This window comes from Furipterus horrens, unplaced genomic scaffold (assembly GCF_987537825.1).
Source record: "Furipterus horrens unplaced genomic scaffold, mFurHor1.1.pri manual_scaffold_4, whole genome shotgun sequence".
Taxonomy (NCBI): domain Eukaryota; kingdom Metazoa; phylum Chordata; class Mammalia; order Chiroptera; family Furipteridae; genus Furipterus; species Furipterus horrens.
In genome coordinates this window covers 88,105,812-88,117,057 of record NW_028327174.1, presented here as the reverse complement: position 1 = coordinate 88,117,057, position 11,246 = coordinate 88,105,812, and the positions used below count along the sequence as shown (strand labels likewise).

At 42.5% G+C, this 11,246-nt stretch overlaps 1 pseudogene; it reads left to right on the top strand.

Annotated features, from left to right (window-relative positions):
* Positions 1-7,719: 7,719 nt before the first annotated feature.
* LOC150012377 (glyceraldehyde-3-phosphate dehydrogenase pseudogene) lies at positions 7,720-8,451 on the top strand (annotated as a pseudogene).
* The last annotated feature ends 2,795 nt before the right edge of the window (positions 8,452-11,246 follow it).

Below are 11,246 nucleotides of genomic sequence, written 5' to 3'. Positions count from 1 at the left end.
ACTGAGATTTAAATTGGAGGGAGAAAAATCAAAACTGCAAGCCTAGATATTATTGATACAATCACTATCACATAAAAACAAATCAGGATTGACTATCCTTTCCCCTCTCTCTCAAAAAAAATAAATAAATAATAAGATGGCTCAGCATTACATTGCTGCACAGAATAAAGTGGGTTTTGCAAAAATGGGATAAGGGACAGTTTAGCAACAGCATGCTGAGATACAGGAGTGGATGAGGTTGAGGTCCCTTGAGGAAGGTACTCAGCACACTCATTTTCAGCCTAACCCTGGAATGTTCTAGACTATATACATCTAGAAAAGGCATCCTGCTTCTGGCCCTTTGAGGGTCATTATCCAATATCTAATAGCTTGTTTCAAGGTCAGGTTTGTCAGTGTTGCTTCTTCTGGGTGCATTTCCTCCCTGCTCTAGGTTCCCTCCCTCTTGTGATGCCAGCTATTCAAGGATCACCTGAGATTGAGCCCCTCTGGTGTCTGTGAGAACGCTAATGGTGAAGAGGTTAGTATCCCTGGGGTCATATTACAGAATCTAAGCTGCAGATAGAAAATGCCTACTGGTTTAATCTGGCCCACAGATATTTTGTTTGAACCCACTTTATAAAATTAGTGGTTTTCCAATAAAAATCTAGATTTCTGAATTTTCTTGAAAAATGTGAAGATCTGGCAAAAAAGGTCCACATTTCTATATACTGATGCTCAGCTAGAGGTTTTGAAGGGACATTTATTCACATAACCAGTTCTCTTATTTCAGAGCTAGTCTAGCACCACCAGTGTTCTTGGAACATTGGTCCAGCACTGGTTGAGGCCAACTCTAGACCTATCTGGGGATATGAGACAGGGGAGAAATGCAGTCCAGACTAAGCCTTGACTTCAAGTTCATTTTTGAGACAAAAGTGCAAAAGAAACCAAGGTCTTGAACTTCCGGCCAAGATGGAGACCTAGACAGATACACTGCATCTTCCTCCACAACTAAGAAGGAATACAGCTACCTCAAAACTAGAGACAACCAGAAGTTCCAGGAAATCAAGCTGCATGGAAGTCCAACAAACAAATATATAGAGAAGAAATACTCATCCAGACAGGTAGGAGGTAGGCAGAGCCAGGGTGGAGAGGACACAGAGTGGTGGCAGCGACAGCTGCGGCTCTGGCAAGCTCATGGGCAATGGAAAGCCAGCAGAAAGCACAGTCACATATTTTAAAAAGTGGAGAGGGACACCTGGGGAGCATTCCCAGCTCCGGACCAGACTACCCAGTTCACAGTCCCAGCATCATGGAAAATTAAGCCTCACTGCTTCTGACTGTGTAAACCAGTGGGGGTTGGGACAGAGGAAGAAACTGCCTGTCTCTCAGCAGATTCTGCTCGTTTAAAGGGACTCCATGGTCCTAGAACCTCCACAGACCCACCTACTGTGCAAACTATGGCAAAGGCAACAGCTAGAGAGGAGCCAGTCCCATACAAAGTGGGAGAAGTGCCTGGAAAAGGGACAAGTGCCGAGCAAGCGACATTGTTCCCTCTCATACCTCTCCCCAACATACAGCACCACAACATGGTGAAACAGGTTGCCCTCTACCTAAAGCTCTTCCCCTTACAACATAACAGCTTTACCTAAGACACAGAGGCAAACAAACGCAGAAGCCTGTCAAAATGAGAAGACAAAGAAGTATGACCCAAAAGGAGAATGGATCAAGGTTCCAGTGGGAGAACTAAGCAGCGAGGATATAGCCAACCTAACAAGCAAGGATATAGCCAACCTAACAGACACAGAGTTCGAAACACAAGTGATAAAGATGATCACAGGCTCAACAGATATGCTTAAGTATGGCAAACGCATAAGGGAAGAAGTGAAGGCTATGATAGATGAAACAAAGAAAAATCCACACAAAACCGATGGTGAAGGGAAGAAAACGGGTTCAAATCAATGATTTGGAACATAAGGGAAAATAAAAAATAACACAGTCAACCAGTACAGAAAGAGGAAACAAGAATTGAAAAAAATGAGAAGCTTAGGAATATCTGGGACAACTTTAAACATGTCAACATCCAAACCATAAGGGTGCCATAAGGAGAAGAGGAAGAGCAAGAAATTGAAAACTTAAGTGAAAAAAATAATGAAGAAAAATGTTTCATATTTGGTGAAGAAAATACACATACAAGTCCAGGAAGCCCAGAGAGTCCATAACAAGCTAGACCCAAAGAGGACCACACCAAGACACATCATAATTAAAATGCCAAAGGTGAAAGATAAAGAGAGAATCTTAAAAGTAGTAAGAGAAAAGCAGAAAATTAACTACAAATGGGTGCCTATAAGAGTAACAGCTGATTTCTCAAAAGAAACTTTGCAGGCAAGAAGGGACTGGCAAGAAGTATTCAAGGTGATGAAAAGCAAGGACTTACAACCACGGTTACTCTATCCAGCAAAGATATCATTTAGAATGGAAGGGCAGATAAAGTGCTTCCCAGACAAGATAAAGCTAAAGGAGTTCATCATCACCATGCCATTATTATATAAAATGTCAAAGGGACTTAAGAAAAAGAAGATCAAAACTGTGAACACCAAAAATGACAACAAACTCACAACTATCAACAACTGAATGTAAAAAAAAAGAACGTAATCCAACTAAGCAAACCAGAACAGGAACAGAATCATAGGTATGGGGATCATTCGGGGGGTTATCAGCTGGGAGGGAGAAGGGAGAGAAATGGGGATATGGTGCAGGGTTTAAGAAGTATAATTGGTAAATACAAAATAGACATAAGGAAGTTAAGAATAATACAGGAAAAGGTGAAGCCAAAGAATGTATATGTACTACTCATGGACATGAACTAAGGGGGGTGGGATTGCTGGAAGGAAGGGAGCTACTGGGAGGACGGGGGAGCAAAGGGGAAAAAATTGAAACTACTGTAGCAACATAATCAATAAAATATACTTAAAAAAAAGAAACCAGAGTCTCTAAGCATTTGAATCTCTTTATTTTACCATGTTTCTAATGAGTAGGGGAAAAACAAAGACATGGCAGAAGAGCTCAGAGAGAGGCTGGAGCTGTGTTGCTTCTTTTTCTTCCTTGGCACACACCTAAACCACATTCCCTAGAGAATTCTCCAGTCAGAGTGGGGCCATGTGACACATGTGGGTAGAAGTGATGCACACAGTCTAAGCCTGGCCCTTACCCCTCCATCATCCACATCTTAGACTCACAATCTCTTTCCTTCTTTCAAGAGTTACAGATTCATTAGAGCATTCCAAGGTCTCAGAAGATGGGTATTTGACATTTTGAAACAGACAGTGTTCTTTTATATACCGGCCCTAGAAATAGACTGTTTCATGTTCCATCTCCACCCCCACTTATTAGCTGTGTGACATTAGGCATTTCCATAGCTTCACTTAACTCAATTAGCAGCTCATGTAAGAATTCATTAAGGTAATGTCAAGTGCACTGAATGAATACTATGAACAAATACAAAAGCTCCTTGAATGCTGGCCATGGCCACTAGGATGAATTGTGAGCATCTTCATTATCTTCCTCCTTCTCTGGCTTCTCTTCTGGAATATTTTTTGGCTCTTCTCTGCTCCCTGATTTTAATTTTTTAAAGGGTGTATTGAGTCATTTTTTACATCTCATTTCACCAAACTTATGTCAGGTTCTAAATGTTCTACAAATTTTATTTCCAATTTGCTTTCTCTATACCTCTTCTCTCATGCAATCCGACATACACAGGAATAGATCAACTGAGCTCTTGCCTCTGGGCCTTTGTGGCAGACCCAAAGACTGAATCAAAAAGAAAGAACTTCTTGAGGTCATAAATTGTGTCATGTGCTCTATGCAGTAGAACTAAGTGATTGAGCCACATCACATCCCAATGACTTAGTAGAGCTTTCTTGAAGGGATTGTGAGTACTCTCTATCTTCTGAGGCCTTTATATATTTCAAGATCAAGGAGTGTGGTCTGTCACTCAGGGTCCTTTTTCTCTCCTAAATACAGCCCAATCTAAGATTATTTCACTTGGTTTATTTTTTTGTCAGAATGAGTATCCCAGGGTGAGACCCACAGGTTATTTGACCTAAAGGAGTCTTCTCAAAAGGAGTCTTTCAGAGAGCAATTTTAGAAACATGAAACAAGTCAGAGTAGTATCTTTGTGTTGAGCCCAATATGTTGAGGTCCCTCAGCTGCCACAGAGGGCTCAGCAGAGACAGAGAAAGCAGAGTCCCAGTTGCCTAGAGCCACCAAGGAGTAATAAGAGAGAAAATAGGCTGGAGAGGGAGAATCAGTACTGTGAGAAACAAGGAGACATGTGCAGTGTCCTAGATGTCAGGGGTTCTGAGAGATTTAAAAAAGATGGTATGTTCAACTTCATAAAGTGACAACTGTCAAAGAGAATTTGTTCACTCCTACATTGAGTCATTCTATGAGAATTTTTATATTTTATTTATTTATTTATTGATGGGGGAGGGAGGAAGAAAGAAAGGGAGAAAAGCATTGATATGTGAGAGAAACTTTGGTTGCCTTTTGCACACCCCAACTGGAGACTTGGCCTGCAACCCAGGCATATGCCCTAACTGAAAATAGAACTGGCAACCTTTTGGTTTGCAGGAATATGCCCAACCCACTGAGCCACAACAGTTAGGGAAAGAATTTTTTTTTATTACTGGCCTATCTAGGGATTTTGGCCAAGGTTAGTTACTAAGCAGTGACCAAACAGACACAGTTTCAGCTATTGAGATGGAAAAGACTGGTGGGACTGTGAATACCCACAAGTATGGAAGCCAAGACTTGAGAGACATCAGGCTGAACAGCCCTTGGAGGTCCAAGGAAGGAGGATCATTGATGGAGCAGAAACTAGTGGGGAATTAGGTTGTTCTGAGTCTTTTATGCTAGTTCTCAAAACAGAAAAATGCCAGAGTAATTGGTAAAGAGGGAGAGCCAGGCACATTGGATATACTTCAACTATCAATAATTAGAGAAACTTAAAAGCTAACCTTGCCTTTGATTATTGGTTCAAGGGAGTGACTCTGGGAAACAGTTATGCAGTATACTGATTATTTCCTCTCACTCAGAGTCCACATGAATAAATATGGCTGTCACCTTTAAAATGTTTTGAAAGAAATTCCACCAGGGGTAAAACATCTGTGCCATTGTAGCTTAGCAGAAGGAGCATGATTTACACATGGGTTGGAGCCCTCGATAGGATTCTCAGCTTTTTGTAAGGATATTCCACATGTGGCCACAGTGCAAGGCCATGGGGCAGAGATTGCACAGCAGACATCCAAGTCCAGGAGACACTAGCACACTCGCTTTGTTTCACCTACACAGTGTTATTAAAAAATTGAATTAGTTACCAACATTTAAAAATAGGGAGATTTAGTATAAAATATGGGTTTCCAGCTTCTCTAAAAAAATTGAGAGATGGGAAGGTTGGCTGTATCCAGGAAGCTGTCTTCCCCTCCATAAGGAGGCGGTGCTGTATTTCCACCAAGGGCAGAGTCATTCACTATGCCATCTGCCTGGCCCTCACAAAGGCCAGAGTTGGTCACCTTTGTTATGCAGCATTGTTGAAATTGATACTATCATTTTAAATCATGTTTTCAGGCAACATTATGAAATCTGGGTTTCTTAAATCCCTAGGACCAATAATATAAATGAAGAGGCCAATCCAGTTTCTTAAAATTCTTCCAAAAGAGACTCAGAATCCCTTTGGAGATGTGTCTCATTCACATTTTTTCTTATTTTTGTTCCAACCTGTAGAAGCTACTAATACCCAATGAAATGAGTATTTTGAAATGACCAAAGGTCCATCTGAACTTCATAATGTCTTTGTCACTTTTAAATGAGTGACTTTGTGAAGTGCTCCAAATGGGGCCTGGTAAATAGTAAGTAGTATTTCTGTACTTATTAGATAAAACAATTTAAATGCTGTCAATGTTTAATGAGGTTGCCAACTCATACTTGCCTTTTCATATAGCTTTTTTTCTCTAGTGTGGGTTCAAGCTAAAAAATGGCTTATTTCCAGGTCACTGTGTTTGTTCATGGTCCTAGTAAGAGATGGACCTGTCGTCACCTTTGCATATTTTACTTCCTGTATTTGTAAGTTGCATAAGACTACACTCCTGAGTCCTCAAGGCCTTATACAGATTTTTAGGAAAAGAGATCTATTAGTCTTTACTTGCTATTAATTGTGCACTCTCCTTCTGCCATACTGACCCGACCCAAGGACATGAGGCCTGGATAGGAAGAATCTGAATCATGGAGACTGGATGGCATTCAGATTTGCATTTCTTCTACCAATGTGGAAGCTTCATGCCCCACCATTTTCTTTTCTTATAGGGAGGGTTTTATGGTTTTTCAGCTAGAACATGTAGCCCAGTTCCCAGGGTACTTCAGAAAGCCTAGCTCCTCAGAATCCTGTGAGGAACAAAGTTTAGGGTCCCGGGCTTGGCTCTCTTTCAAACTGACTCATCTCCCTATGGCTTCTGTGCTCTAGTCACCTTCACAGTCAAAGCCACACACAGCCCTGATTTTCAGAGCACTCATTCTTTCCAAGGCAGTAGCTATCTCTACCTTAGAGTGCCAGTAATCAAAATTGAAAAAGCCTCCAGCAAGGAAATTTTATACAATCTCTATTTTTGTCAAACCTCCCTTTGCCACTCCCATTCTCAAATCATAACTAACAACCAAATACAAAATAAACTTGTTAATACTTATTAGTACTTGTTTACAGAAGTGATACTATTGTTGAAAGGCCACACAAAATATTACTCAAATGGAAACCTTACTTTTAGGTACTAAATAGATTTTTTTTTTTTTTTTTTTTTGCTAAGAACAAAGAGATTCTCCTTCTTGTCTCTTTATTTCACATTCTTAGTAGGTTTTTTTTTTTTTTTTTTTAGAATGAACACCTTCATTTCATGAGCTAAGATAAAAAGGAAGATGAGTCATTTGCATTTCCAGGCCTTGATTTTCCTCAGCGAGAACACCAGCTCCTTGCTCTCTAGCACATGGTCATCTGTGTGGTCATGTTAGCCTGGTCTTGGAGCCATGCATGCAGGAAGCTGGCCTGCTGGAACTGCTCCTTTAGAGGATGGCTGATTTTGGCATTCTTTTTCACTGTATTTCTTCTGAATTTTATTTGATTACTTTGTTTACAATCTGTTCCTCCTCAGAGGTCAGCTTGGCCCCTGTCTCATGAACCCAGGGGTAGTGTTGGCAGCAGGGTGTCTCAGATCCTATTTGGCTTGGTTTTGTTTTATAGCCTTTTGTGGGGCAAGGGAAGTGCTGGGTCTTGTGGGGGAAACAGGAGTACTCACAGCCCTCCCCTGCCCCAGGTTGGTATATTGTAAATAAAGACCTGTTTTTCTCAACACTAGAAGATTTTTATGGACAGCTATTATGATGGGAAAGGACACTGTGGTCTCCAAGATGTCTTAATGATGTTAGAACACACTGTTTTTTCCATCGATGACAAGATTTTCATTCTGAGCCTTGACTGTGCCTTTGAATTTGCCATGACTAGAATAATTCTGGAACATGTAGACCATGTAGTTAATATCATTGAAGGGGTCGTTGATGGTGACAATATCCATTTTGCCAGAGTAGAAAGCAGCTCTGGTAACTGGGTGCCCAGTATAACCAAATCCATTCACTCCGACCTTCACCACTGTGTCTCCGGGTTGAGGCTGACATTGCACAGGAAGATATTGCTGTCTAATGAACAGGAATCCTGCCAACATCAAACAGGATCATGCTGCTGCTGAATATGTTGCAGAGTCCACTAGTGTCTTCACTACCATGGAGAAAGCTGGGGATCACTTGAAGGATGGAGTCAAGAGGGTCATCATCTCTGCCCTGTCTATGGACAAGTATGACAACTCTATGAAGATTGTCAGCAATGTCTCCTGCACCATCAACTGCTTGGCCCCCTGACCAAGGTCATCCATGACAATTTTGGCATCATGGAGGGACTCATGACCACAGTCCATGCCATCACTGCTACCCAAAAAACTGTGGCTGGCCCCTTTGGGAAGCTGTGGTGTGATGGCCAAGAGGCTGCCCAGAACATCATCCCTGCTTCTACTGGCGATGCCAAGGTTGTGGACAAGATCATCCCTGAACTGAATGGGAAGCTCACTGGCATAACCTTCCACGTCTCCACCCCCAGTGTATCAGTTGTGGATCTGACCTGCCACCTGGAGAAAGCTGCCAAGCATGATGACATCAAGAAGGTAGTGAAGCAGGTGTCAGAGGGTCACCTCAAGGGCATCCTGGGCTACACAAGATTGTCTCCTACAACTTTAACAGTGACACTCCTCCATCTTAGATGCTGGTGCTGGCATTGCCCTCAGTGACCAATTTGTGAAGCTCATTCCCTGGTATGACAATGAATTTGGCTACAGCAACAGGGTGGTAGTCCTTAAGGTCCACATGGCCTTTAAGAAGTAAGAGCCCCTGCACCACCGCCTCAGCATCAGGAAGAGAGGACCTCACCTGCTGGGGAGTCCTTGCCCCAATTCAATCCCCCAACACACTGAGAATCTCCTGCTGGACAGGAACTGGCCCAGTAGGGTTCTGCTTGGGCTGGTCTGTAGTGTGTGATCTCTTGACTTGGTGCAGGAAATATTTCACAATGTGAGCCCTGGTGATTCTGAGAGTATGTTTATTAAAGCTGGGAACAGGGGAAATAAGGAAGGGTTTAGGATAAAAGAAGCAGCAGAAGAGAGCCTAGGCAAGGCTGGTTTGGCTCTCTGGAAATGTTATAGGAAAGAAATAAGCCTAGGTGGTACTACTTTGGCTCACTGGAAAGTCAGAGAAAAGGGGGCTTTGGAGACAGGTTCAGGGGTTTAGCCTGGGATGAGCAGCTGCTGCCCACTACTCCCCTGGTCACAAGTCTCATGGGGACCCTTACAGTTTAGGAGATGCTCATCTCAGAGGGAAGAAAGATGTGGGCTTGCTCCTGAGAGGGAGAGTGCACCCTGGGTCTTTTGTCTTCATTTTTTTAGACACTGAGAGTTTAGGAGAGCATCTCAATAGAATATTCATCAGGTTTATGCTAAAAGGCCAAATGAGGTTTATTCCTTAACTTCATCTATCATTGGGTGTGGTTGGCACTAATTGGATTTCTACTATCTCCCTCCCTGAGTAGGATGACTTACTATACGCACCCTCTGGTTGGGGAGGAGCAGTGTAAACCATTAACTCTTCAGTGTCCTTGGTTAGGGAAGACAGGATTTTGTGATTGACTAGATGGCTGTAACCTGCCTGGCTGTTTAACTATCTGTCTCAGTTTCCCTATTCCACTTATCCTGGCTTACTAGCCTGTCTCAAGGAGACTGCTTAGAAATCCTCATAAATATCCACCCCTCCTACCTGTCTGAATGAATATTTCTTCTTTATATCTTTATTCGTTGGACTTCCATACAGCTCAATTTTCTGGAACTTCTGGTTGTCTCTAGTTTTGAGGTAGTTGTATTCTTTCTTAGTTATGTAGGGAGATGTAGTGTCTGTCTAGGCCTTCATCTTGGCTGGAAGTCTAAATGAATTCTTAAAAACAGTTTTGGAGGTGGAGCTAATAAGATGGTCTAAATATATAAATTTCTGCAGGCTTCACTGGATTATATTTCAACATGTTTATCACATTATCTCCTTTAAATCAAAACACTGTAATTCTAATTCAGCCCACTCCTATAGGACTGGTAGAACATTTAATATTCATAATTATTGGGATGCCCCACAGGATCAGGCAGGGGCCTCTCACCGCCTTCCACAGACCAACGTGCTCAGGCCTCTGTTGTGGTCTTCACTGGTGCCTCTGTTGCGCCCCATGATGCCTTCACTACATGCCCACTTGGCTGAGTTGTCCTACATCTCCCAGAGTTACTTCTCTGTGTGTTTGTGTCAGCATGAGCTACGAGGGAGATTCTCTCCCAACAGGTGGAGGATGGAAGGCAGGCAGCAGCCCTTTTGTAGTGCACACACTTTGTTTCTGATCTGTTGCCTCATCATGTTAGCAGGAAGCAGCAACTTGGCCAGCAGTTTCTCTCCCTTCCCCCTTAGATCTTCTTTCTGTGTCTCTGACTCCTGGGTTCTGTATATGTATATTTAGGTCCCTGATGAAGGACCCTAACCTCTGTATGACATTGCTGTCACCAAGGTCAGAGACAAGAAGAAGCCATGTGGGCCATCCTGGACCTTGTGGGGTTCCAGCCTGCTCATGACCTTCCTTCCTGACTTCCAGCCTGTAGATGTGGAGACAATCTTGCAGAGATTGCTTGCTGAACCTAATGAGTACTTTAGCCAATTCCCTTTCTTAAGTCCAAATTTATCCATCTCCTACTGGCTCTGCTCCTCTGCATTATCCTAATATACTTCCATGCCACTCTCTGAGAGCAGAAGCCTTTATCAAGGATGGGGCCAGGGTCTACGTCTATGTATATACCTGCAGACTCTCCTCACTGAATCTCTGCTACTCTCTCTGTTTAGCATAGTTCTCTGTCAGGGTAGGACCTGAAACTTCTGTTCCTCTCCTAGTCTGGGAGAAATCCCACTGTGTGACTTTGTCCCATGGTCTTCACCCTGGAGAATCTAATGATATTTCCCCAGTGGATTGAGGCTTTCACAGAAGACTGCAAGAGGGTTTGACTTCAGGCTACTTCTGCTTTCAACCCCAGTAGAAAGTGACAGTGAGATAATCCATAACAACCCATTATCATCTTGGAGTTGGAGAGGTCCATGCAGGAGAAAAATTAAAGGGAAACAAGCACAAACACTTCAGTAGTTGTCCTGTCATAGAAGGGCATAGCTGAAGATGAGGACAGAAATATGGTCTTAGCCAGTGGTTCCAAAAGCCCTCAGTTGTTTCCCAATTCTATGCCTGCCAAATAAGAAACTTCCAGGGTGGGGTAAGGGAATTGATTTTTAATTAAAACTCTTCCCAGCGGTTCTAAGCACAGCTGAATTAAGAATAGCTATTTTACAGCATTTTGTCTACATTAAATGTCAATTCTCTGGAGTGGAGCGTTTGATGCTAGTGGATAGCAAATAGCAATAATTCTCCTCTACAAGGACCTGGTGTGTTGGCTATTGGCTATTCCATGTAGTAGCTAAATAGGAATTTGTAAGTTCTGGAAGCCAGAAGAGGCAGAGATAGGACTGCCATTCCATTACTCAAGTTAGAAAACTTCCTTATCCAGTATTCTTATGCAATTGGGAGACAACCCCATCTGTGGGAGAACATGAGC